A 24348-nucleotide genomic window follows, 5' to 3' on the forward strand; every position below is an offset into this window, starting at 1 on the left:
ACCAGGGATAGGAATTTGGACCTTGCGCTTGTGAGGCAGGTGGCAGAATACTGAAATAAACTCCTGGCCCTACATAATCTATCTGAATCTCATTTTTCCCCATTCCCCTGTCCTCCCTTCAATCCCTCAACCTCTCTGTATTTACAAAGCCTTTGTTTCCTTTTTTTATTTTCTCATATTTTCTCATTTTCTCATGAAACTATTTGGTATTCACACATGTGTCCTATTTATATCACTTACAAGTATCACCTCAATGTGCACCACTTAGATTATTTTTGTCTTCTCCAAATATTAGTGTGATTTGTGATGTGTATTAAATCACTGTACATATAATTAGGTATATTAAAGAACATGCATGGTCAAGGGCTTGTGTAAGAATGATTTTATTGCTAGCTGGTGCTGTACAATCTCAGACTTTCAGAGGTTCAGGCACAGAAAGTGTGGACTTGGAGACTGGGCACACAGGAGAACATTATAGTATCCAGTTACCAACAGCACAGGGTTTTCCTGGGACTTCATTGTCCACCACAGAGTAGGTGCAGTTTTCCTTGTGAAAAATGGAGTGACAATTTTCTTTATCATAATGTGTAGGTATAGCAACTCTGTAATGGAGATAAGACTTAGAAGAACATAGCACTGATCCAACAACCCAGTTGCCCGACCAGCTTTCAGTGTGAAGCAGCATACATTTCTACTGGCCAGGGCACCACCCGTTAGCCTATGGTATCCCCACAGATCTCTTCCTATACACACCCTAGAGTCACACAGAGCAGCCCTCTCATGGGTTCCATACTTCTCTCTGTGTGGACAGAAGCAAGAGACATTCTGCAGGTCTAGGCCAGTTCCACCACATTCTGGCACAAGAAAGTTTGACTAGCCCAACACTCCTGCATGTATGACAGCAGCGCTACCATTGGAATGTGAAAGGGAAGGCTGTCCACATCTACTATGCATAGGCTGATATCAAAGAAACTAACTTTGCACAGAGTTGCAAGGAGCCTCTCAGGCCAGGTACTCTGATATCAGGAAGATGATCAAAGTGGGGTCTGATTCATAGAAAAATCCTCCCCACACTCAGTGATGCACAGCTTAGTGATCATTTATGCCTTAAATCTCATCATATACTGCTCAAATTTATGAGTACCCAGTGGACAAAAGCACTGAACTCCAGGGCTCCTTGGGACAATACTTTCATTCATAAAGTGATGCTTCATTATTACTTTGACCAAAGAGAATATTTTGAAACTCTTCCTAATCTATTCAAAATAATGTGACTTTTAGTCCTTATTCTGTGGGCCCAGCACACTGATACTTGTGAACCTTGATGATGCACTAAAGAGAAGGGCAGAAATCTGCTCATAGGAAGCAGGGAACTGGACACTGGCACAGAGGATGAGGTATAACAGACACCTGTGGGAACACTGTTTTGTGGGTGGAAGCAGACTCTAGAATAATACCTTGGGCTCTAAAGTCCTGCTTCAATTACAGCATAGGTTGCATTACAACATTTTCTGAAGAAGTTTTATATGATGGCAGAGTGATAATGCTAAATTGGAGGAGTTGTATCAAAAAACGTAAAGCTTTATATCCTGTACACAGAAGGATGTATGAAAAAAGCTATTGAAAATATAAATACTTGCTACTTCTGGACAGTGAAAGTACAAAGAAGGTTGCATTACTGATGTACATTCCAATAGTCTATTAATTAGTGATTTTTATTGCACTATAAGAAAATGCAATTTAAGATCATTAATAATTCAGAAGTGGTTGTTTCCAGTTGTGAATGTGAAATGGTATAATCACAGAGGAAAACACCTCAATATTTTCTCAAGGTCAAAACCTTAGATCCATACTGTCCCTCCAGTCTGCTTCCAATAAGTGCATTAAAGGTAGTAGAGACACAAACACATGCACATGTGTCTGCCAGTGTTATTTGCTGTAAACAAAAGTGCCGGCATCCCCAACTCCCTTTCATCCTGAGCTGCTTACAGCCTGCTTTGGGCATAATCAATATTGCAGTTCTCTGCAGTTTCACTTTTGCAATAATTGACTTGAAACCAGAGCCTCCTGCATGATGGTCTTGAACTTGTGATCCTCCTTCCTCAGCCTCCTGCTTGCTGGAATAATACGCATGCACAAGGAAGTCTACTTTTTAGTATTTTTTAAATAACCTCAAACTAATTCACTGTACCACATAAGCTGTAATTTATAATCTCCCTTCCTCTACAATCCTGACTTCCTCTGATCTACTTTCTTTCTTGGTGACTTTTTTCTTTTAAATAAGTCATGTCAGTGAAACCTTAGGAATGGTGTCTACTCTTTGGGCTTCTTTCAGCATGTAGCTAGAGTGAGAGCCTGTTGCTGCCTGTGAGAGTTTCTGTTCTTCATATGAGAGCAATATCCTGGGACACTGCGAGGCTTGGCTCTGCATTCATGTTTGGAGGGATGTCGGGATTGCAGCACATTGTAAAAGGTGGATAATGTCACTGGAATCATACCAAGTACGTTTGCATCTCTATGGTTCAGTCTTTGGGACACTATACTGGGAGTGAAATTGCTAGATCCTGTAGAACTCTGTAATTAACAGAGGCAAAACTGTAGAGTCTTTCTGTTAGGGCTGAATCATTTCACAGTCCCAACTACACACAAGCACTTTAAAATTTAAATGGTTTGAAATAATGTTTTCTTATATATTTGTAAAGAAAATTAAACAAATTTTAAAACTATTGGAAATTTTAGGCAAAAGATGAAAAAGGTTACTATTAACTCCACAGCCTAAAAGTAGTGACCATTAATATTTTATTATTAAAATATCATTAATATTTTATCATAACTTTTCCTGTTTGTTTCATATGTGCTTTTTGTGTAGTGAATATTAATCATTTTATTGCAATTTTGTGGTCTGATGTACCTTATTCATACCCTAGCACCACCACTCTTCTATCGCACTGAATCTTTTAAAATATTTTATAAAGCAACTTAGCAATTTTTCCTTAATATTAAACCTGGAGGTTGTATCTTAAGGCACAATTCCAGAGTTACTGCCACTCAAAGACCACATTTGAACACTTGTAGGTTCTTCTTGTCCCCTGTTCACTTCTCTTCTTGCTGGGGTTGGCATGAGTCTCTCTAAGTCTCATGGTTACATTCTGATTCAGAGGCAAAGTTGGGAGACACTGCTTTATACTGATGCTTCTGTTGGCAAATTTGCCCCATTAGGTGTGGATGTAGTTCCATTGTAGAGTGTTTACTTAGCATGCATGAGTCTTGGGCCTATCCCCAGCACCACAAACAAAATAAAATAAAACAAGCACTATTCTTATTCTTGGGAATCACTATAAGACAAAGCTGCCTGATAGATAAAGTCAGATGCATTTGGGTGGTTGGAGTGAGGTTCCTGTTAATGATATTGTTGCTGGTATCTGTGCTATATCAACCAAGGACTACACTTGTGGAAACCTTAGAAACACAGCAGAAAACTATTGTAGAACCCTGGGAAAACTTGAGTTCATCTTGTGTACTGATGGAATAAAATTTAAAGGGCATAGCACACTTCAGATCATCACTTATTCCCTTGACTCTTCCCTCTTTCTGAGCTTACAACATTCCTGTTGTAGGAAACTCAACTATCAAGGCCACAGAGTCTATTAGACTAAATTCTAGAAAAAAAATCATACTCTTTGATAGGGAGTTTTGTCCTAAGAAACATATGCATATATGCATATTGCAGAATAAAGATATGTGCAATTTTTGAAAATAGCTACAGAAAAATAAATCTAGGATGGAAGTAACCCAAGTGCCCATTCATAAGCATTACACTTTTAGACACAGAAGAATGGTAGTGTCAGAGGCTGGGGGAGAGAGCAAAGGAGTGGTGATTGGATAAGAGCTGAGCTTTGTTTATACAAGATAAAAGGAGTCTGAAGAAGAGTATTGGAACTGTTATACAACAGTTTGAATTTGTTTTATGCAATTGAACCACACATGTATAAATGGTGAGAGTGGTAAATTCCGTGTCATGTATATATTACCAAAAGATACAGGAATGAAAGCTTAATCCCCACTGCTGTAGGTAAAGACTCCTCAAGGGTTAAAATGCACTATCTGCTTGGAGTATTGAGATTTAGAAGGGAAAGAGGGAAATCTGTGAATCACTGCTAAATTTTTCTGTGAAGGTAAAACTTCTATAGACAGTATAGTCTATTGCAAATACTGTTAGAATGAGAGTTGGAATGAGAAAGAGCTGCTTTTCAAAGACAGCTCAGTATCCTCTTGGCCCCAACTGGAATCACATGATGCAGATTTTAATTTCAGTTTTATTACAAGAACTATCCTCGCAGCCCTCAGTCTTCCACTTGAGTTCAGTGGGCATGTGCCTCCATCAATATCTTTACCTAGTGAAACAATAGATAAGACATTAACAGTGGAATCCCCAAGCTGTGGAGAAGGAAAAACTGTTGTCAGTAAAATGAGAACAACCTGTGCCACATCACTGTAGACAATTTCAAAGCCATCTAAAGATGTACTACTTTATTACCGTATGATTATCTTCTAATACTTTGTAGCAGAAAACATTTTTGTACAGAAGCTTAAATCCTTCCATATTTTGTCCAAGTAGTCATTTAGAGAATAACAAAGGCCTTCTTCTTTAATTGTTTGGAAATACAGGTATTTGTGGATCCACTTTCACCTGCTGGAATCCTGCACAAATACTTCACTTCTGTGCTTCCTTTGCTTTGTAAAAGAGAATCTCAGTTCTGTGTGTGCCCATGAATATCTTGAGAACTCAAAAATAGTTCATGGATGGTTACATGCTTTGAATGCATAAAACTTTAAATTCAATCCCAACACGCAGAAAAACAAACAAAAACAGTACAAAACAAATAAAATATCTGTGTTGTACCTTTTCCTAAAATGTCTGTGCTGTAAGCCCATTTCAACAAACTTACACTTCCTCCGGAAGTGATCCTGATGTTCAGCCAAGGCTAAGAATACTTTCCAAAACCCCAAAAGCCATGTATGCTTGCAGAACTATAACTTCAACATCTCCTGGGATGTAGAAGACATGCAACTGTCATATAAGCCTTCAGGTACCCTGAATCAGTACATTTAAGGTTAACAGGACTCCTAGGGATTGGTATATATATGAACCTCTGAATAACTCTTTGGACTAAGCAATGATTATCAACCTACCACCCACAACATAATTAATGAAGGTGCTATTTTTTCCTCATCAAGTTTTTTGGTACATTTTTAGGTATAGAGTACAGTTATATTCATCATTTGGATCTTGTACCTTTACATGACAGGTCTTGGCACTCATTTTTCCCCATAAACCTGCTCTCTCCTCACCCTCTCCCTTCCCTATTTACAAATACTTTATTTCAATTTTTTTCATATTTTTTCTTTTCCCTTATTTCCTTTCCCCTACCCTTCCCACTTGCCTTACACCTTTAACACTTTTCTTCCTTTTTCACATTATCAATTATACCATTATTGAAAATAGCTACAGAAAAATAAATCTAGGATGGAAGTAATCCAAGTGCCCATTCATAAGCATTACACTTTTAGACACAGAAGAACTGCAGTGCCAGAGGCTGGGGGAGAGAGCAAAGGAGTGGTGTACAATTGTAGTTTTTCACAGCAGAGAAACTATTTGGTATTTACACATACGTGACTTATTTATTTCACTTGGGTATATCCTCAATATGCGTGCATTTTACTAACTGCTCCTCAGACAATGGTGTATTATGTAGAATATGTAAAAAACTAAAAAAAATCAGCTCCCCAAATATAAAGACTCAATTCAAAAATGGGCATCTGAAATGAACAGACATTTCTTAGACAAAGAAGTAAAAACATCAAGTAAATATATGAAAAACTGTTCCAAATCATTGGTCATTTGAGAGGTGCAGATGAAAACAACACTGAGATTCCACCTCACCCCACAAAGAATGGCTGCTATCAGGAAATCAACCAATAACAAATGTTGGCATGGTTGTGGGGAGAAAGGAACCCTTCTCCATTTTTGGTGGAAGTGCAGACTGGTGCCACCACTATGGAAATCAGTATAGAGATACCTCAAACAACTAGGATTAGAGGTTCCATTTCACTCAGCTATCCCTCTGCTGGGTATCTTTCCAAAATAATTAAAAGAATCATACCACAGTGATATATTCACATCATATTTACAGCTGCACAGTTTGTGATAGGTGAAACTTGGAAACTTGGAAAAATTGCGCATCAATTGGAGACAGGATATCACAGAAACTGTGAAGAAGTTGTTGCTAAAGAAAACTCATATTTGAGGTCTGTGTGACACTGAGAAACAACTGCATCCAGGCGAGCACCCTGCATTCAGAGCTTTGACCTTGATTTTCTGTGTCTTCATGCTTTTTGACAAGAACATTATCAAGAAAGAAATAATAAAATAGATGAGTTCTGGACCGTGATGGAAGCCAAGAATGCTCAGCATAGGAAAGAAATGGAAACCATGAATGCCCAAGATAAGAAAGATATGAAAAACATGAAATTGGTTCAAACTGATATGCAGGAGATTAAAAACTCTAATAAAAGTATGCATAGCAGACCAACCCAATCTGAAGACAGAATATCAGATATAGAAGATAGGATGGTGGTCAGTGACCATGTAAAGGGAGATCTCTTAAAAATAATAATGTGCCATGAGAAATCAATTCAACAGCTCCTAGATGTCACAAAGAATAATATAAGATTAATAGGAGTCCATGAAGAAGCAGTAGAAAGCAGGAATGACATAAAAAAATTCACAGAATTAATGATAGAAAACTTCCTGAACAGAGCAACAGAACTTGACAACAGACAAGTGAGGCATATAGGACTCCAACTACTTATAATAAAATAAAATCTACACCCAGACATATAATAATCAAGATCCCAGAAACCCAACAGAACAAAATACTGCAAGCAGTTTGAGAAAAGAAACAAATTACATGCAAAGGAAACCCCATAAGTATACCAATAGACTTTTCAACACAAACTCTCAAGTCAAGGAGAGAGTGGCATGAGGTACTTCAAGCTTTAAAAGAAAACAACCTCCTACTTAGGCTGATGTTTACTGTAAAACTCTCAAAATTGATGGAGAAATGCTATTTCCATGACCAAAAACACCTGAGAAACTTCATGAATATCAAACCAGCACTCCAAACAATTTTTAAAAATATCCTAGAAATGTCTCTCCAGCAGCCTGCTCAGGTCCACCCGGCGGGTGCATGACCTCCCTGACTGTGCGCCACCAGATCCCATAAGGAACCAAGGACCCCGGAGGAGGAGGTCTCTCCAGCTGCCTGCTTGGGCCCACCAGATCCAGTAAGGAAGGTAGCTACGTGTGTGCCCTTGAAACACCCTCACGACCTGCCCCCCATTCTCAAACCTCCTGATTGGGCCTGTCCTTGGACCCACTCTGCAGAGGCATAGGTGGTCATGAAGTATAGTTTTATGAGCTCCCAGTTAGGCCTTGTGGACTGAGTTCAGTCTGAGTCGTGGGGACCTGATATTGGCTAGCCAAGATCAGGGGATTCTGTTCTGCATATGTCTGTACATGTGCTATAATATGACAACAGAGACATGGTCTGAAACAGGCCCTTCAAATTCTTTTTTTCTTTTTCTTTTTTTTCTTTCTTTTCCTCATTCCACCCTAAAATTTATTTCTTTTTTCTGTCCCCTATCTCCAACTCAGTCTCTTGCTCCACAATATTATCCCTCATCTCCCTTTTTATTCCTGCTCCTGCCCTAACTCTTCTTCTTTTATTATTTTTTCTTTTTTTTTTCTGTTCCTTTCTCCAGTCATTTTATCTCACTTATGGCTCTGTAGCTTCAAGGGAAGGCAAGCCCCTGTTACTGGTAAGGGGATATGTTCTTCTCCTTTTTCCTGCACTCTGTCTATCCCCTCTGAAGTTAATAGCTTCGTAAAGATAGTAAGGTCATTCTAAGTTCTCTGGTTTCACTTCAAACATGCTCCAGTTCTTTCTCTTATCTACTCCTCTCATCCTAACTCAGTCTAATCCCCCATCCTAAATGGTAACGATGCTATATTGAAAAGCATATTCACTGAAAACATATTTTGGGCTGTTTCTTGATATTAATTTAATTCACATGGTTTAAAGGTGATAGATTAATGACTACCACAAGTGGTCAATTTGCAAGCTGTGCTTGATCCTATCGGGATGCTGAATGTATCAATTGGTTAAAGGATTGTGATTGATTTAATGAGTTGTTTTCTCTGATATTAAGAAAATGGGGATGTCTATGAGTCATTAGAGCCTCAAAAGCTAAAACACAACTATATCAGGAAGATTTAAGTAATACCCAAAAATTAAACCAAGGACAACCCAGCAACGAAAATAAAAATGAGAAAACACTTAAGCAAGACACAAAGATAGATTTTCAGTTCACCAAAGGCAAACAATAGGACAAATGAGGATGAAAAGTCTGATAGTGAACCAGCAGGACACCCTGGACCCATAGTACAGGAGCTAACAAAACAGATCAATAAGTCTCTAGAAAAATTCAAATCAGAAATAATTTCCCAGTTAACCATAGACATGATGAGCAAAATGGAAGTCATGATTCAAGACTCTAGAGCAGAAATTGACAAAAAAATAGATGAGCTCAAGACCATGATAGAAGCCATGAAGACTCAACATAAGAAAGAAATGGAAATAATGAGTGCCCAATAGAGGAAAGAAGCAGAATCCATAAAACAGATTAAAACAGATATCCAGGAGATTAAAAAACTCTATTAAAAGTATATGCAACAGAATAAAAGATTGCAAAAATAGAATTTCACATATAGAAGATAGGATCACAGTCAGTGACTGTGAAAAAAGAAGTCTCTCAAAAACAGTAAGGGATCATGAGAAATTGATCCAACAACTTCTAGATGATGCAAAGAAAAGTAACATAAGACTGATAGGAATTCATGAAATACCAGGAGAAAACAAAAATGACTTAAAAAAGCTCTTCACAGAATTAATGACAGAAAACTTCCCAAACAGAAGGGAAGAATTAGACATACAGATAAGTGAGGCATATAGAACTCCAACTAGCCATGATAAAAAAAAAATCTACACCTAGACATATAATAAACAACATCACAGAAATCCAATAGAAAAACAAAATGCTGCAAGCACTAAGAGAAAAGAAACAAATAACATGCAAAGGAAAGCCCATTAGAGTCACAGCAGACTTTTCAACACAAACTCTTAGGTCAAGGAGTGCCTGGAGTGAGGTATTCCAAGTCCTAAAAGGAAATAACCTCCAACCTAGACTGTTGTATACTGCAAAACACTCTTTCAAAATAGACAGGGAAATAAGATACTTCCACGACGAAGAACACCTGAGAAATTTCATAAACACCAAAGCAGCACTGCAAGGAATTCTAAACAATATCCTAGAAAAGGACAAAGAAGCTCACAATACCATGAGTCCCAACAGACCAAATCAAATAGGCAAGGCAAGAAACTAAAAGGAGAGGGCAAAAAAGAAAAAAGATTCAACAAAAGAAAAATAACATGAAAATAATAAGTCAGAATATATCGGTTATAATGATCAATATTAAGGGCCTCAATTCACCAATCAAGAGAAATAGACTGGCAGAAAGGATTAAGAAGCAAAGTCCAACAATATGTTGTATACAAGAAACACACCTAGTGCAAAAGGAAGCCCATAGACTCAAAGTGAAAGGATGGACAACAATTCTCCATGAGTCAGGAGCCCAGAAAAAAGCAGGGGTAGCAATCTTATTCTCAGATAAAGTAAATTTCAAACCAAAACTCATTAAGAGAGACAAAAAAGGGCACTATATCCTTGTAAAGGGAACAATTCAAGAGGAAGAGTTGACAATCATAAACATATATGCACCAAATATAGGTGCCCCCAACGATATAAAACAAATATTAAGTAACATGAAAAACCAAATAAGTAAAAACACAATTTTAGAGGGGGATTAGAATACCCCACTATCACAAATTGACAGATCTACTAGGCAGAAAATCAACAATGAAACAATAGAACTGAACTAAGGTTTGGCACACATGGACTTAATAGATGTCTGCAGAGTATTCCACCCCACAAAATCAGAATATACATTTTTTTTGGCTGCACATGGATTGTTCTCCAAGATAGACCACATTTTGGCTCACAGAACAGGTCTGAATAAATGCAAAAGAACTGAAGTCATCCCCTGTATATTATCAGATCATAGTGCAATCAAGCTGGAGATCAATAGCACAAGAAACTGTAGGAACTTCACAAGCACATGGAAACTAAACAACACTCTCCTAAACAATCAATGGATTACAGAGGAAATTAAAGAAGAAATTAGACAGTTTCTACAAATAAATGAAAATGCCAATACAACATACAGGAATCTATGGGAAACAATGAAAGAAGTTCTACGAGGAAAATTCATAACATTAAATGCCCACACTAGGAAAACTGAGCGGGCTCAAATAAACAACCTAATGATGCAGTTTAGACTCCTAGAAAAATGAGAGCAAGAAAAACCCAAAGCTCAAACAAGAGAGGAAATTATAATGATCGAAGCAGAAATCAATGCAATGGAAACTAAGAAAACAATACAAAAAATAAATGAAACAAAGAGTTGGATTTTTGAAAGAATAAATAAAATTGACAAACCCTTAGCTAATCTTATCAAAAAAGGAATGAAATGGCTCAGATCCATGCAATCAGGAATGAAGAAGGCAAAGTCACAAGGAATCCAAAAGAAATCCAGAAGATCATTAATATCTACTTTGAGAACCTGTACTCCAATAAAATGGAAAACACAGAAGAAATGGACAGATTTCTAGATACTTATATATTACCCAAGTTGAACAAAGAAGATACAAACATTTTAAACACCCCAATTACAGCCAATGAAATTGAAAATGTAAGTAAAAATTTACCAAAAAAGTAAAGCCCAGGCCCTGATGGATTCACTGCTGAATTTTACAAGACATTTAGAGAAGAACTACGGCCATTACTCTTCAAAATTTTCAATGAAATTGAAAGGGAAGCTATACTTCCAAATTTATTCCTGGAAGCAAGTATCACTTTGATTCCCAAAACAGGGAAAGATGCAACTAAAAAAGAGAAATACAGACCAATCTCCTTAATGAATATAGATGCAAAAATCCTTAATAAGACACTAGCAAACAGAATACAGAGGATTATAAAGAAGATCATACATCCTGACCAAGTCGGATTAATTCCAGAGATGCAAGGATGCTTCCACATGTGAAATTCAATAAATGTAATACATTATATTAACAAAGTCAAGGACAAAAACCACATGATGCTCTCAATAGATGCAGAAAAGGCATTTGATAAAATTCAACACCTATTCCTGAGAAAAACCCTGCAAAAAAATTGGAATAGATGGTCTATACCTCAACTTAATAAAGGCTTTCTATGAAAAACCAACAGGTAACATTACATTAAATGGCCAAAAACTGAAAACCTTCACGTTAAAATCAGGAACAAGACAAGGATGCCCACTATCACCACTTCTCTTCGATATAGTTCTGGAAACATTAGCCACAGCAATTAGACAAGAGAAAGAAATTAAAGCAATAAATATAGGAAAGGAAGAAGTTAAGCTGTCATTATTTGCTGTAGATATGATACTCTACATTGAAGACCCAAAAAACTTCACCAAAAGTCTTCTAGACTTAATTAACATATTCAGTAGAGTATCTGGATACAAGCTGAACACTCAAAATCAACAGCCTTCTTATACACAAATAACAGACTCACAGAGAGAGAAATAAGGGAAAAAATCCTTTTACAATAGCATCCAAAAAAATGAAGTGTCTAGGAATCAATCTACCAAAAGAAGCAAAAGATCTCTACACTGAAAATTATAGAACTCTAAAAACAGAAATTAAAGTCAATATAAAAAATGGAAATATATCTATCCCCTGCTCCTGGGTAGAAAGAATCAATATAGTGAAGATGGCCATACAACCAAAACTGCTTTAGAGATTCAATGCAATGCCAATTGAAATTGCAACAGTATATTTCACAGAACTAGAAAAAAAAAATCCAAAATTTCATTTGGAACCAGAAGAGACCTAGAATATCAAAAGCCATCTTAGGTAACAGACACATGGCAGTGGGTATAACAATTCCCAATTTGAAACTATACTACAAAGCCACTGTGATAAAAACACCATGGTACTGGCAAAGAGACAGGCCTGAGGATCAGTGGAACAGACTGGAAGACACAAAAATAAATCCAGATGTTCGCAGCTACCTCATCTTTGACAAAGGAGCTGACTGTCCTCAGTGGAGGAAAGATAGCCTCTTTAATAAATGGTGTTGGGAAAACTGGATCTCAACCTGCAAAAGATTAAAACTGGACCCTTATCTTTCTCCATGCACTAAATTAAAATCCAATTGGATTAAAGATCTAAATATTAAAACAGAAACATTAAACTTGCTGGAAGGTAAGTTAGGCAGACATGGAAGACATTTTAAAAAGCTTCTGCACTGCAAAAGAAACCATCAACAGAACTAAGAGACAACCTACAATGTTGGAAAAACTTTTTACCAGCTTTTCCTCAGATAAAGGACTATTATCTAAAATATATAAAGAACTCAAAACAACCAGCCCCCCCAAATATAAAGACCCAATTCTAAAGTGAGCTGAGAAATATCTGAAATGAACAGACATTTCTCAGACAAAGAAGTAAAAGTGGAAAGTAAATATATGAAAAAATGCTCCACATCACTGGTCATGGGAGAGATGCAGATGAAATCAACACTGAGATTCCACCTCACCCCACAAAGAATGACTGCTATCAAGAAATCACACAATAACAAATGTTGGCAGGCTTGTGGGGAGAAAGGAACCCTTATCCATTGTTGGTGAGAGTGTAGACTGTTGTAACCACTATGGAAATCAATATGGAGATACCTCAAAGAGCTTGGACTGGAGGTTCCATTTGACCCAGCCATGTTATAAAAGAATCATATCACAGTGAAGTATGTGCACCCATGTTTACAGCGGCACAGTTTGTAATAGCTAAATCTTGGAAACAGCCCATTTGCCCATCAGTTGGAAACTGGATAAAGAAGATGTGGTTTTTCTATAAAATGGAATATTACTCAGCCATAAAGAATGAGAAAATAGATTCATACATAGGAAAATGGATACATATTGAAGATATACTCCTAAGTGAAATAAAGAAGTCACACATGTGTAAATACAGAATAGTTTCTCTGGTGTTAATAATCTGCAATTATATAGAAGATCCTAATAAGATTTCTGACATTGAGAAATGGGAAGGAAGGAGCTAATGATGTAGGGAAGGTTGTATGGGTAGGAGAAGGGTAATAAGGCAAAAGAAAAAAATATGAGATAATAAAAAGATGGAAGTAAAGTGTCTGTAGATGGCAAAGGGAGCAGGGGGTGAAGGGAGGGCACGGACAAGGGGAAAAAATGAGAACCAAGATGTGTCATGTAGAGGTACAAGATCCCAACAATGACTGTAACTGTATTGTATCCCTAAAATGTACCAATAAACTCAATTAAAGCGGAAAAAGAAATAGCCTAGAAAAAGACATTGAAGGTTCAAACTCCATGAGGCCCAGCAGAGCAAATCTAATAGGTAAGAATTTAAATGGAGAAGCAGAGAAATAGAAAAGAACCAACAACAATAAAATAACTGACAACGATAAGTCAATACATATCAGTTATAAGCATAAATGTTAATGGGCCTCAATTCATCAATCAAATGAAATAGCCTGGCCAAATGGATTAAGAAGAAAAATCCAACAATATTTTGTAAACAAACCTACTTCAAACAGAATCTTGTAGGCTGAAAGTAAAAGAGTGGAAAACAGTTCTCCTTGTAACACGAACTCATAAAAAAGCAGGGGTAGCTATCTTATTTGCAGACAAAGTGAATTTCAAACCAAAACTAATTAAGAGAGACAAAGAAAGGCACTGCATCCTTGTAAAGGGAACAATCCAAGAGGAACAGATGGATCTTGATTTCCAAACCAAAGGATCTTGATTTCCATGGTGTGTGTGTGTGCATGTGCACGCGCGTTGGCAAATACATTGATTTTGTTTGTGTGTTTTATATTGTTTTCTTGTGCATGTTTTTTCTGATGCTGGGGAGAGACCTTAGGGAATTTTGCTGCTAAAAACAAGATATTCCCTGATTTGCACCTGTTCATTACACATGTTTGAATCTCTGGGATATTCACAGGTACATGAAGAACTGAGAACAAAAGTAAAAAGAAGCAAACCAAGAAAAGAAAAAGAATTGAAAAATTTATTTAGAGATACTCTATTATGAGAAAGTGAGCCCACAAAAACATTAAACAGGAAAGCCTAAATTATTTTAGAATTGTAGATTTTGAAATAAAATGTAGAAGGATTTGAGTTTGTTTTTAATCATGTTACCAGTTTTCCCTAGTACCACAGTTTAACTAATGGTAAGGAAGGACTACTGTAATATATGTCCTAGAATCTGTCAATGCAGAGCCTGGTCCCAATGTTCTCACAGCCATGTTCTTGTTGCATGACTTGGGGATTCTACTGATGGTGCTGTGTGGATCTCTCAGTATGCATGGATCTTGATGGAATCACACACCTGATCTACTTAAGATGGAAGCTTGAAAACTACCTGGATTGTCATTGCCTCAAAATTGAAATGACATGCTGCACAATGTGAGTCTGAAACCAGAAGGGTAAGAGAGGACCTTGCTCTCTATAAAGGATATCTCCTTTCTCATTCACAATTCCATTTTGGGGGGTTGTTTCCAATAGACTCGTTTTTTTTGTAGAGTACTTTTATATCTACAGAAAAATTGAGCAGACAGTGATTTTCCATCTGTCCCCTTTGCATATATGCACAGGACCCCAGATTTCCAGGGCTACCAGCAAATGTTCTGTGTAATTCCCTTCAGAGCCTATACCCACTCGTGATCATCACCTAGACCCCACAATTTACTTGAAAGTTCTTTCTGGATGAGGTGGTGGGGATTATAGTTTGTACTACTGGGTCCTATATAAATCAAGTGCATTTAGTACATTCACATTGTTATGCATCATTTACAATATTATTCCCCCAGTTCTTTCATGTTACACAACTAGAACTCAGTACCCATCTAACCTTCATTTCTATTCCCCTCCCCCAACTCATTGCCCTCACCATTCTCCTTTCTGCTCTAGGAGTGTTACTGCTCTAGGAGTGTCACATACTTACATCCTTGAGATATTTAACCTGTTGAGAATATTTTACTAAACTTAACATGCTGTTCTCAATGTTTATCCATGCCACCGTATGCGGTAGAATGTCCTTCCACTCAAAGCCCATAACACTGAACTGTATGAAAATAATGCATTATGCTTATCCAGTCACCTGTGGATGGGTTTTTGACTTGCTTCTGCTTTAGTTTTATTTCTCTTACCTAGTCATCAAGTCTACTCTGAAATATCCACATATAAATGTGTTCCTGAGTATAGGAAATTGTAATCACTAGTTACATGTTTCAAGAATTTGTCTTGGTAAGTATTGTAGCATTAACCATGGACTTTTTTAAGAACAGGGATGTTCTTTTTATGGAAAAAGTGGGAGTGGGCAGTGCTTATTTGTGTGTACCTTCTTTTCTAAATCTTGTGTTCTTTCACTGCTTGCATTTAACTTAAAGAAGTGCTACAGATTTTTTGTGTGTGTGTGTGCTGAGATTTTAAGGAAGGCATATGTTAGCACTTGGGGGATAGAACACAGATATTTTCATCTTTGCTTTCTTGGGAGTCAACCATGGTTTTCAGTATATTCCAAGTAGAAAAGTATTTTTTTCCTTTTTGGTTGAGCTGGTGATGAACCTTGGACTCATGCATGCTAGCCATCTTTACCTCCCTGATTAATAGGGGCATCTTTACTGACAGAAGCATTTGTATGAGGTAGAATTTCCAAATCTTTTCTCTAAACCTGAATGTAATTAATAGTAACAGAGAGTTTCATGTTGACTGCAGGGACTACAGAAGTAAACAGTATTCTTAATAGGAATATATAATTCCTGAAAGAATTGAAATGTGAAGAAAGTTGTGCACATATTCACTGAGAAGACTTGAGGTCAGTTCACAGTGAAGAAAGAGTCCAAAGTCCATCCTGGGCAAGATGCTTGATACGACCTCTCAGGCATTGCAGTGGCCAATGTATGGTGCAAATGCATGTAGATTTTGTAATTCTTGCAATTTGACTATCCCTTCATAACAAATGAAACTGACTCTCCGGTGTGGTCATGTCCTCGTCATGTTTTAGGCTGGTCAATAATAACCTGTGCAAGGGAAAACTTCTGCCTAGTTGTTGAACTCTTCCATGGTTTTTGGATCTAGGTCATCCCAGCACATCCATAGTATTCTCTGTGGTTCATTGGAGCCTGGTATAGAAGACAGAATCCAGGGTCTGTCACTGTGGTCCAGAGAGGCTCTATGCTGGAGCTTACAAGACCTAAATTTGAAACTCCTTGCCTCTGTGTAGTAGCTATAATTCTCTGGGGATGTTTTTGTCTCTCTGAGCCCCATTTTCTTCCTGTAAACTGGGAATTATCAGGTTAATATGAGAAATAAATGACATTTTTTAAAGTCATTAATTCAAATATTTACATTCATCATTTACAAGCTGATCTTCCTAATGAACATAGATTCAAAAATCTTCCAAAACATACTGGCAAACAGAATATAGAAGGACATCAAAAGATCATACACTCTTACCAAGATGGATTTATACCAGGGATGCAAGGTTGGTTCAACATACATGAATCAATAAATGTAATGCACTATATTAAGAGATTCAAGGACAAAAATCATATAATCATCTCAACACATGCAGAAAAAGCATTTCACAAACTTCAACAACCATTCATGATAAAAACCCTGCAGAAAATTGGAATACATTGTCTCTAACTCAACTTGATAGAGACTATTAACAGCCAACAGACAACATTTATACTTAATGGTCAAAAAACTGAAAACCTTCATGCTAAAATCAGAAAAAGACAAGGATGTCTACTATCACCACTCCTGTTCAATATAACTTTGGAAACATTAGGCACAACAGTTAGACAAGAGAAATAAAAAGCAATAAAGATAGAAAAGGAAGAAGTGAAACATGATTATTTGATGATGACATGACACTCTACAAAGAAGATCCAAAAAACTCTTCCAAAAGACATCTACACTTAATTGACAGATTCAATAAAGTAGCTGGATACAAGGTAAATACTCAAAAATGAATACCTTACTTATACACAAATAACAGACTCACTGACAGTGAACTTAGGGAAATAATACCTTTCACAATAGCATCCAAAAATGAAATATTTAGGAATCAAACTAACAAAGGAAACAAGAGACCTCTATGCTGAGAACTCTAATACAATGCAAAAAAAGATTGAAGAGGATACAAGAAAATGGAGAGACATTCCTTGTTCCTTGGTAGAAAGAATCAATATAGTGAAAATGGCCATACTTCCAAACTGCTATGCAGAGTCAATGAAATTCAGATCCAATGCAATTCTGATTGAAATCCCTACAGTGTATCTCACAGAACTAGAGAAAACAATCCAAAAATTCATTTTGAAACAGAAGAAACATAGAATAGCAAAAGCAATTCTAGGCAACAGAGACATGGCAGGGGGTATCACAATTCCCAACTTGAAACTATACTACAAAGCCACTGTTGTAAAAACTGCATGGTACTGGCAAATAAACAGACCTGAGAATCTGTGGACCAGATTAGAAGATGCAGAAACAATGCCTGACACACCCAGCTACCTCATTTTTAACAAAAGATCCAACTATCATCACTGCAGGAATTGTAGCCTCTTTAATAAATGATGTGGGGAAAACTGGATTTCATCATGTCAAAGATTAAAAGGAGACCCATATCTTTCACCATGCACTAAACTAAAATCAAAATGGATTAAAGATCTAAATATTAAAACAGAAAAACTAAACTTGCTGGAAGATAAGTTAGGTAGAACTTTCGAAGACATTGGCATAGGAAAAGACTTTATAAACAAATCCTCAGTACTACAGGACTAGCACAAAGAATCAATAATCACATTCTCATCTTTTTTAAAAGTTTCTGCACTGACAGGAAGAAGACCATATGGTCATCTCAATAAATGCAGAAAAAGGTTTTGACAAAGTACAACATGCTTTCATCACAAAAAACACTACAAAATCTCAGAACGCACAGTCTCTACCTCAACCTGATGAAAGCCACCTTTGAAAAACCCATAGCCAACATCATACTTAATGGTCAAAAACTGAAACCCTCCCCTCTAAAATCAAGAACAAGACCAGAATATTCACTATCAACGCTCCTGCTCGATATAGTTTTGGAAACATTAGCCCTAATAATAAGACAAGAGAAAGAAATAAAAGGAATAAAGACAAGAAACAATGAAGTCAAATTGCCGCTATATGCAGAAGATATGATACTCTATATAGAAGTCCGTGAGAACCCCCCCAAAAGTTTTCTAGACTCAATAACCAAATTCAATAAAGTTGGTGGATACAAGCTTGACACAAATATCAATATCTTTCCTGTACATGTACAACAGACTCACTGAGAGAGAAATGGAAAAAACAATTCCTTTCATGAAAGCATTCAAAGATTGAAATAATGAGCAGGGGATTTAGTTCAGCAGTTTGGTGGCCCACCTTGCAAATGCAAAGATCCAAGTTCAATCACTGGTACCCCCCCAAAAAAAAACAAAAAAAAATTGAAATACCTATGAATCAACCTAATGAAATAAATCAAACACCTCTACTCAGAACACTATAGCACTCTGAAAAAAGAGGTTGAAGATTATACCAGAAAAGAGAAAGACATCCGTTGATCCTGCATAGGAAAAAATTTTATAGTGAAAATGGCCATACTTCCAAAACTGCTATATAGATTCAATGCAATCCCAATTGAAGTTCCAGCAGCATACTTCATAGACCTTGAGAAAATAATGCAAAATTTCATTTGGAACAATAAGCTAGCTAGAATAGCAAAAGCAATTCTAGGCAATAAAGACAAGGCAGGGGGTATCACAATCGCCAACTTGAAACTATACTACAAAGCTACTGTGATTAAAACAGCATGGTCACAACAAAGAAGCATACAAGAGGATCAGTGGAACAGATTAGAAAATGCAGAAACAAGTCCAGACACACTCACACAGCTCACCTTCAAAAAAGCAGCCAAGCACCCTCACTGGAGGAAAGATAGCCTCTTTAATAAGTGGAGCTACAAAAACTGGGTTTCGGCCTTCACCCTCCCTAGCCATCATTGCTCCAGGCCCTGGAAGGTAGCCTGGGCCACACTCCACTGTGGGAAAGAGAGCCACGCCTTCTCCAGCCCCAGGTGCCATCACTTCAGGTCCAGGAAGGTAGCCGTGCAGGCCCCCCTGAATCCCCATAACTCCCCTTACCCCCCCCCAAACACACTCTCATTCCTCCTGATTGTGCCAGTCTTTGGACCCACTCTGCAGAAGCAGAGGTGGTCATAAAGGGTATTTTTCTGAATTCCCAACTTTGAACATCTTTAAAGAAAGGGTGTGGGAAATGTGTAGTAGGACGGAATGGAATTCAACCATTCAGAATATTGGGGAGCTCAATCTGGGCCTTGCAGCCCAAGGTCAGTCTGCATCATGGGGTTCAGCCATCAGCTAACTGAGATCAGGAGTCTTGCATCCACACATTGTCTGAGCCACTAAATTGTAAATACACTATATTGAAATTTTGTTCAGTGCAGACATGTTCTGGACTGCTTCTTGATTTCAATTTAATTCAAATGATTTAAGGGTGATAAACTAGTGACTACCACAGGTGGTCAGTTTCCAAGTTGTTCTTGATCTTAATGTGTTGCTGATTGTATCAGTTGGGATAAAGCATTGTGGTTCATTTGATGAGCTTTTCTCTCTGATGTTATGAAAATGAGAATGTCTGTGGGTCATTAGAAACACAGAAGCTAGGGCACAAATATATCAGGAAGATCTGGGTGATAATCCAGACATTAAACCAAGGACAGTCCAACAACAAAAATAAAAATGAGAAAACACTTAAGCAAGACACAAGGACAGACTTCCAGTTCACCAATGACAAACAGTAGGGCAAATGAGGATGAAAATGCTGATAGTGAACCACCAGGACACCCTAAACTCAAAGCACAGGAAGTAACAAAACATATCAATCAGTCTCTAGAAAAATTCAAAACAGAAATAATTTCCCAGATAACCATAGAGATAGTGAGCAAAATGGAAGTCATGATTCGAGACTCTAGAGCAGAAACTGACAAAAAAATAGATGAACTCAGGACCATGATAGAAGCCATGAAGGCCCAGCATAAGAAAGAAATGGAAAAAATAAATTCCCAACATAGGAAAGAAATGGAATCCATAAAAAAGAGTCAAACAGAAATCCAGGAGATTAAACACTCCTTGAAAGCATACAAAACAGAATAAAAGAATGTGAAGATAGACTCTCAGATATAGAAGATAAGATTGCAGTTAGTGACCATGAAAAGAGAGGTCTCTTCAAAACAGTAAGGGATCATAAGTAATCAATCCAACATCTCCTAGATGATGCAAAGGAGAATAACATAAGACTTATAGGAATTCATGAAGTAGCAGGAGAAAATACAAATGACTTAAAAAAGCTGTTTGCAGAATTAATAACAGAAAACTTCCCAAACAGAGGGGAAGAATTTGACATTCAGATAACTGAGGCATATAGGACCCCAACTAGCCACAATCAAAAAATAAAATCTGCACCTAGACATATAACAATCAAGATTCCAGAAACCAAACAGAAGAACAAAATACTGCAAGCAGTAAGAGAGAAGAAACAAATCACATATAAAGGAAAGCCCATCAGAATGACAGCAGACTTTTCAACACAAACCCTTGGGGCAAGGAGAGCCTGGAATGAGATATTTCAAGTACAAAAGAAAACAAACTTCAACATAGACTGATGTATCCTGCAAAACACTCTTTCAAAATGGATGGGGAAATAAAACACTTCCATGACAAGGAACACCTGAGAAACTACATGAATACCAAGCCAGCACTACAAGCAATTCTAAACAAGATCCTAGAAAAAGACAATGAAGACAACAACACCATGAGGCCCAGCAGAGCAAATCAAATAGGCAAGGCAAGAAACTAAAAGGAGAAGGTGAAAAAGTAAAAAGAGTCAAAAAAGGCCAATAACATGTCAATAATAAGTCAGTACATATCAGTTATAACCATCATTGTCAATGGCCTCAACTCACCAATCAAGAGAAATAGACTGGTAAAATGGAATAAGAAGCAAAATCCTAGTGCAGAAAGAAGCCCATAGACTGAAAGGGAAAGGATAGAAAACAATTCTCCATGTGACAGGAGCCCAGAAAAAACAGGGGTAGCTATCTTCTTTGCAGACAAATCAAATTTCAAACCAAAACTGATTCTAGTATTTTTGATGTAGGACGGTACTGTATCACAGCTGTGAATGTAAAATATCTTGCACCTGCTTTATGATACATAGTAGTAAACGTGCTTTATCAGAGCTATAGTTAATGATATTACTCTAGAATATTCTCTTTCCAGATGATGATTAAGATGCTAATAAAAAAGAAATGGTGCCAAGTACCATAAGAGCAACAGAACGTTGCTGTTTTCTGGATATTATTCTTTTCGTTTGTTTGTTTGTTTTTTTAATGGAATGTGCTGAGTGTCCATAATATTGTTCAGATGACTGCAGAACATGGAAAAGCTGTTGCTGCTATTGATGCATAACATACTGCTATTATTAGTCTTTTTATATAAATATAAATATATACATATATGTGTTTTTGGGAAACTTTAACAGTGCTGTTAATTTTGGAACATTTTTTCCCCATTTACTGTGTTGAGTTGGCATTGTATGGAAATGGACACTCATATTGGTCTAGAAATGTTAATTTTTTCATTTTTATTTTTCATTTTTTTCCATTTGTACAGGGTAAAGCACTGTACTAAATATGTAAGGTCATATCTATGTGGGTTTGATTGCAGAAATTAATAAAGTATTCTCTAAATAATGAAAAAAAGAATAAGACTACAAGAGCAAGAAGTAATTTAAATATGTTAAGGGACCATTTTCATCTTCAGAATTAAGGATTATTTTAATCTTACATCATTGCCTTTTTTCTTTTACTTTCCTTTTTAGTTTTAGTTTAAGATTCCTTATTTTTAATGTTCATAAAGAGATTTCTTTAACTGAAATACCAAATAGTTTCTCTAATGTGAAAAACTATAATAGTACACAGGATCCTAATGAGATAATTAATAATGTGAAATAGGAAGTAAAGGGCTAAAGGTGTAGGTAAAGTGGGAAAGGTGGGGGAAAGGTAATAAGGGAGAGGAAAAATATGAGAAACTGAAAAAATGGAAATAAAGTGTTTGTAAATGGGGAGGGAGGGAGGGGGTGAAGGGAGGGCAGGGACAAGGGGAAAAAAATGAGAATCAAGACCTATTATGTAAAGGTACAGGATCCCAATAATGAGTGTAACTGTATTGTATACCTAGATTGTACCAATAAACTCAATAAAAAGAAAAAAATGGGTTTCAACATGACATAGATTAAAACTAGATCTATGCCTCTCACCACGCACTAAACTGAAATCAAAGTGGATTAAAGATCTAAGTATTAAAACAGAAACAACAAAGCAGCTGGGAGAGAGGTTAAGTAGAACTCTTTTAAGACATTGGCATAGGAAAAGACTTTATGAACAAAATATCCATTGCATGTGAACATAATGAACACTTGGAATTTATTCTTACTAAAGAGGAAACAAGCAAAGAGAAACCACCACCAATGTGAAGACACAACACACAATGTGGCAAAAAATGTTTACCAGCTATTCCTCAGTCAAGGGTCTACTATCTAGCATATATAAAGAACTTTAAAAAAATCAGACCTCCAAAATTTAAAGAACACATCCAAAAATGGGCATCTGAAATGAACAGACATTTCTCAGACAAAGAAATAGAAATAAGCAATTGAAATATGAAAAAATGGTCAACAGCACTGATCATTTGACAGATGCAAATGAAAACCATACTGAGGTTCCACCCCCCCCAGAAAGAATGATTGCTATCAAGAAATCAACCAATAACAAATGCTGGCATGTCTGTGGGAAAAGAGAAACAGGCTCCACTGTTGATGGGAGTGTGGAATGGTGCAACCTCTGTGGAAATAAGCATGGAGATTCCACAAAGAACTAGGATTGGAAGTTCCATTTGACCCACCTATTTCCCTGCTGGGTATCTTTCCAAAAAAATAAAATGAATCACTCCACAGTGATATATGTGCACCCATGTTCATAGCAGCACAGTTTGTAATACTAAAGCTTGGAAACAGACCAATTGCCTGTCAACTGGAGACTGGTTAAAGAGAAACTAGAAACATTTATAGCTAAATGGATGTACAATGAGGTGATACTCTCAAGTGAAATAATTTGGATACATATATGTAAATATCAAAGTTTCTCTAATGTGAGAAACTGAAAGTGTAGATAAGGACTAAAAGGTAAAATAGATGACGTGAATCAGGAAGAAAAGGTACAAAGGGAAAAGGGACTTTGGAGGTGTAGGTGAAAGGAAAGAAGGGATTGGAATTAATATGAGAAAATGATAAAATCGAAACAAGATCTGTAAATAGGGAGGGGGCAGGGTTGAAAGGAGGGCATGGCAATGGGGAAAAATAAGAACCAAGGTAGATTATGTAAAGGTATAAATTTCCAATGATGAATTACATTGCATTGTATACCTCCAATGGACCAATAGAATTAATTTGAAAAATATATTGAAAGCTGCAAGATATTGAAAAAATAGATTTTCTTAATGCAAAAAGTCTGGAATTCACTCTCAAGAACCACAACCAAGAAACATACAAAACCATGTGGAAGAAACAATAAAACAACAAAAAAACCTAGCCAATCCCCACCAATAATCACAGAAATTAGGGTCATTTGTCTATGCTGCTGTCATTTCTGAATATACATACAATTATTCCCTTGTTCAGCCAAAGCTGTAAATTGCCAATGAGGCTACTGGGCCCACCATGTACTTTCCATACTCCCACATTCACCAGAATCTTGACCACTCCTGACAGTCAACACCTGCCTTTATGGCCTCCTAAGTAGCACCTGTAAATTAACAAGATTCCTCAGGCTTGGTAAGAACATAAAAGTCTGAATGCCTCTTCAGAGTAAGCAGTAGTTCTTGGATTTATTTTGGAGTGAATCATGGAACTGTTTCAAGTTCAGC

At 36.9% G+C, this 24348-nt stretch overlaps 1 pseudogene; it reads left to right on the top strand.

Moving 5' to 3' along the window:
* Positions 1-24348, top strand: part of LOC104850718 — an 83097-nt pseudogene that overhangs the window by 10830 nt on the left and 47919 nt on the right.

This window comes from Fukomys damarensis, unplaced genomic scaffold, assembly GCF_012274545.1.
Source record: "Fukomys damarensis isolate Sample0158 unplaced genomic scaffold, DMR_v1.0_HiC HiC_scaffold_29, whole genome shotgun sequence".
In the NCBI taxonomy this organism is placed as follows: domain Eukaryota; kingdom Metazoa; phylum Chordata; class Mammalia; order Rodentia; family Bathyergidae; genus Fukomys; species Fukomys damarensis.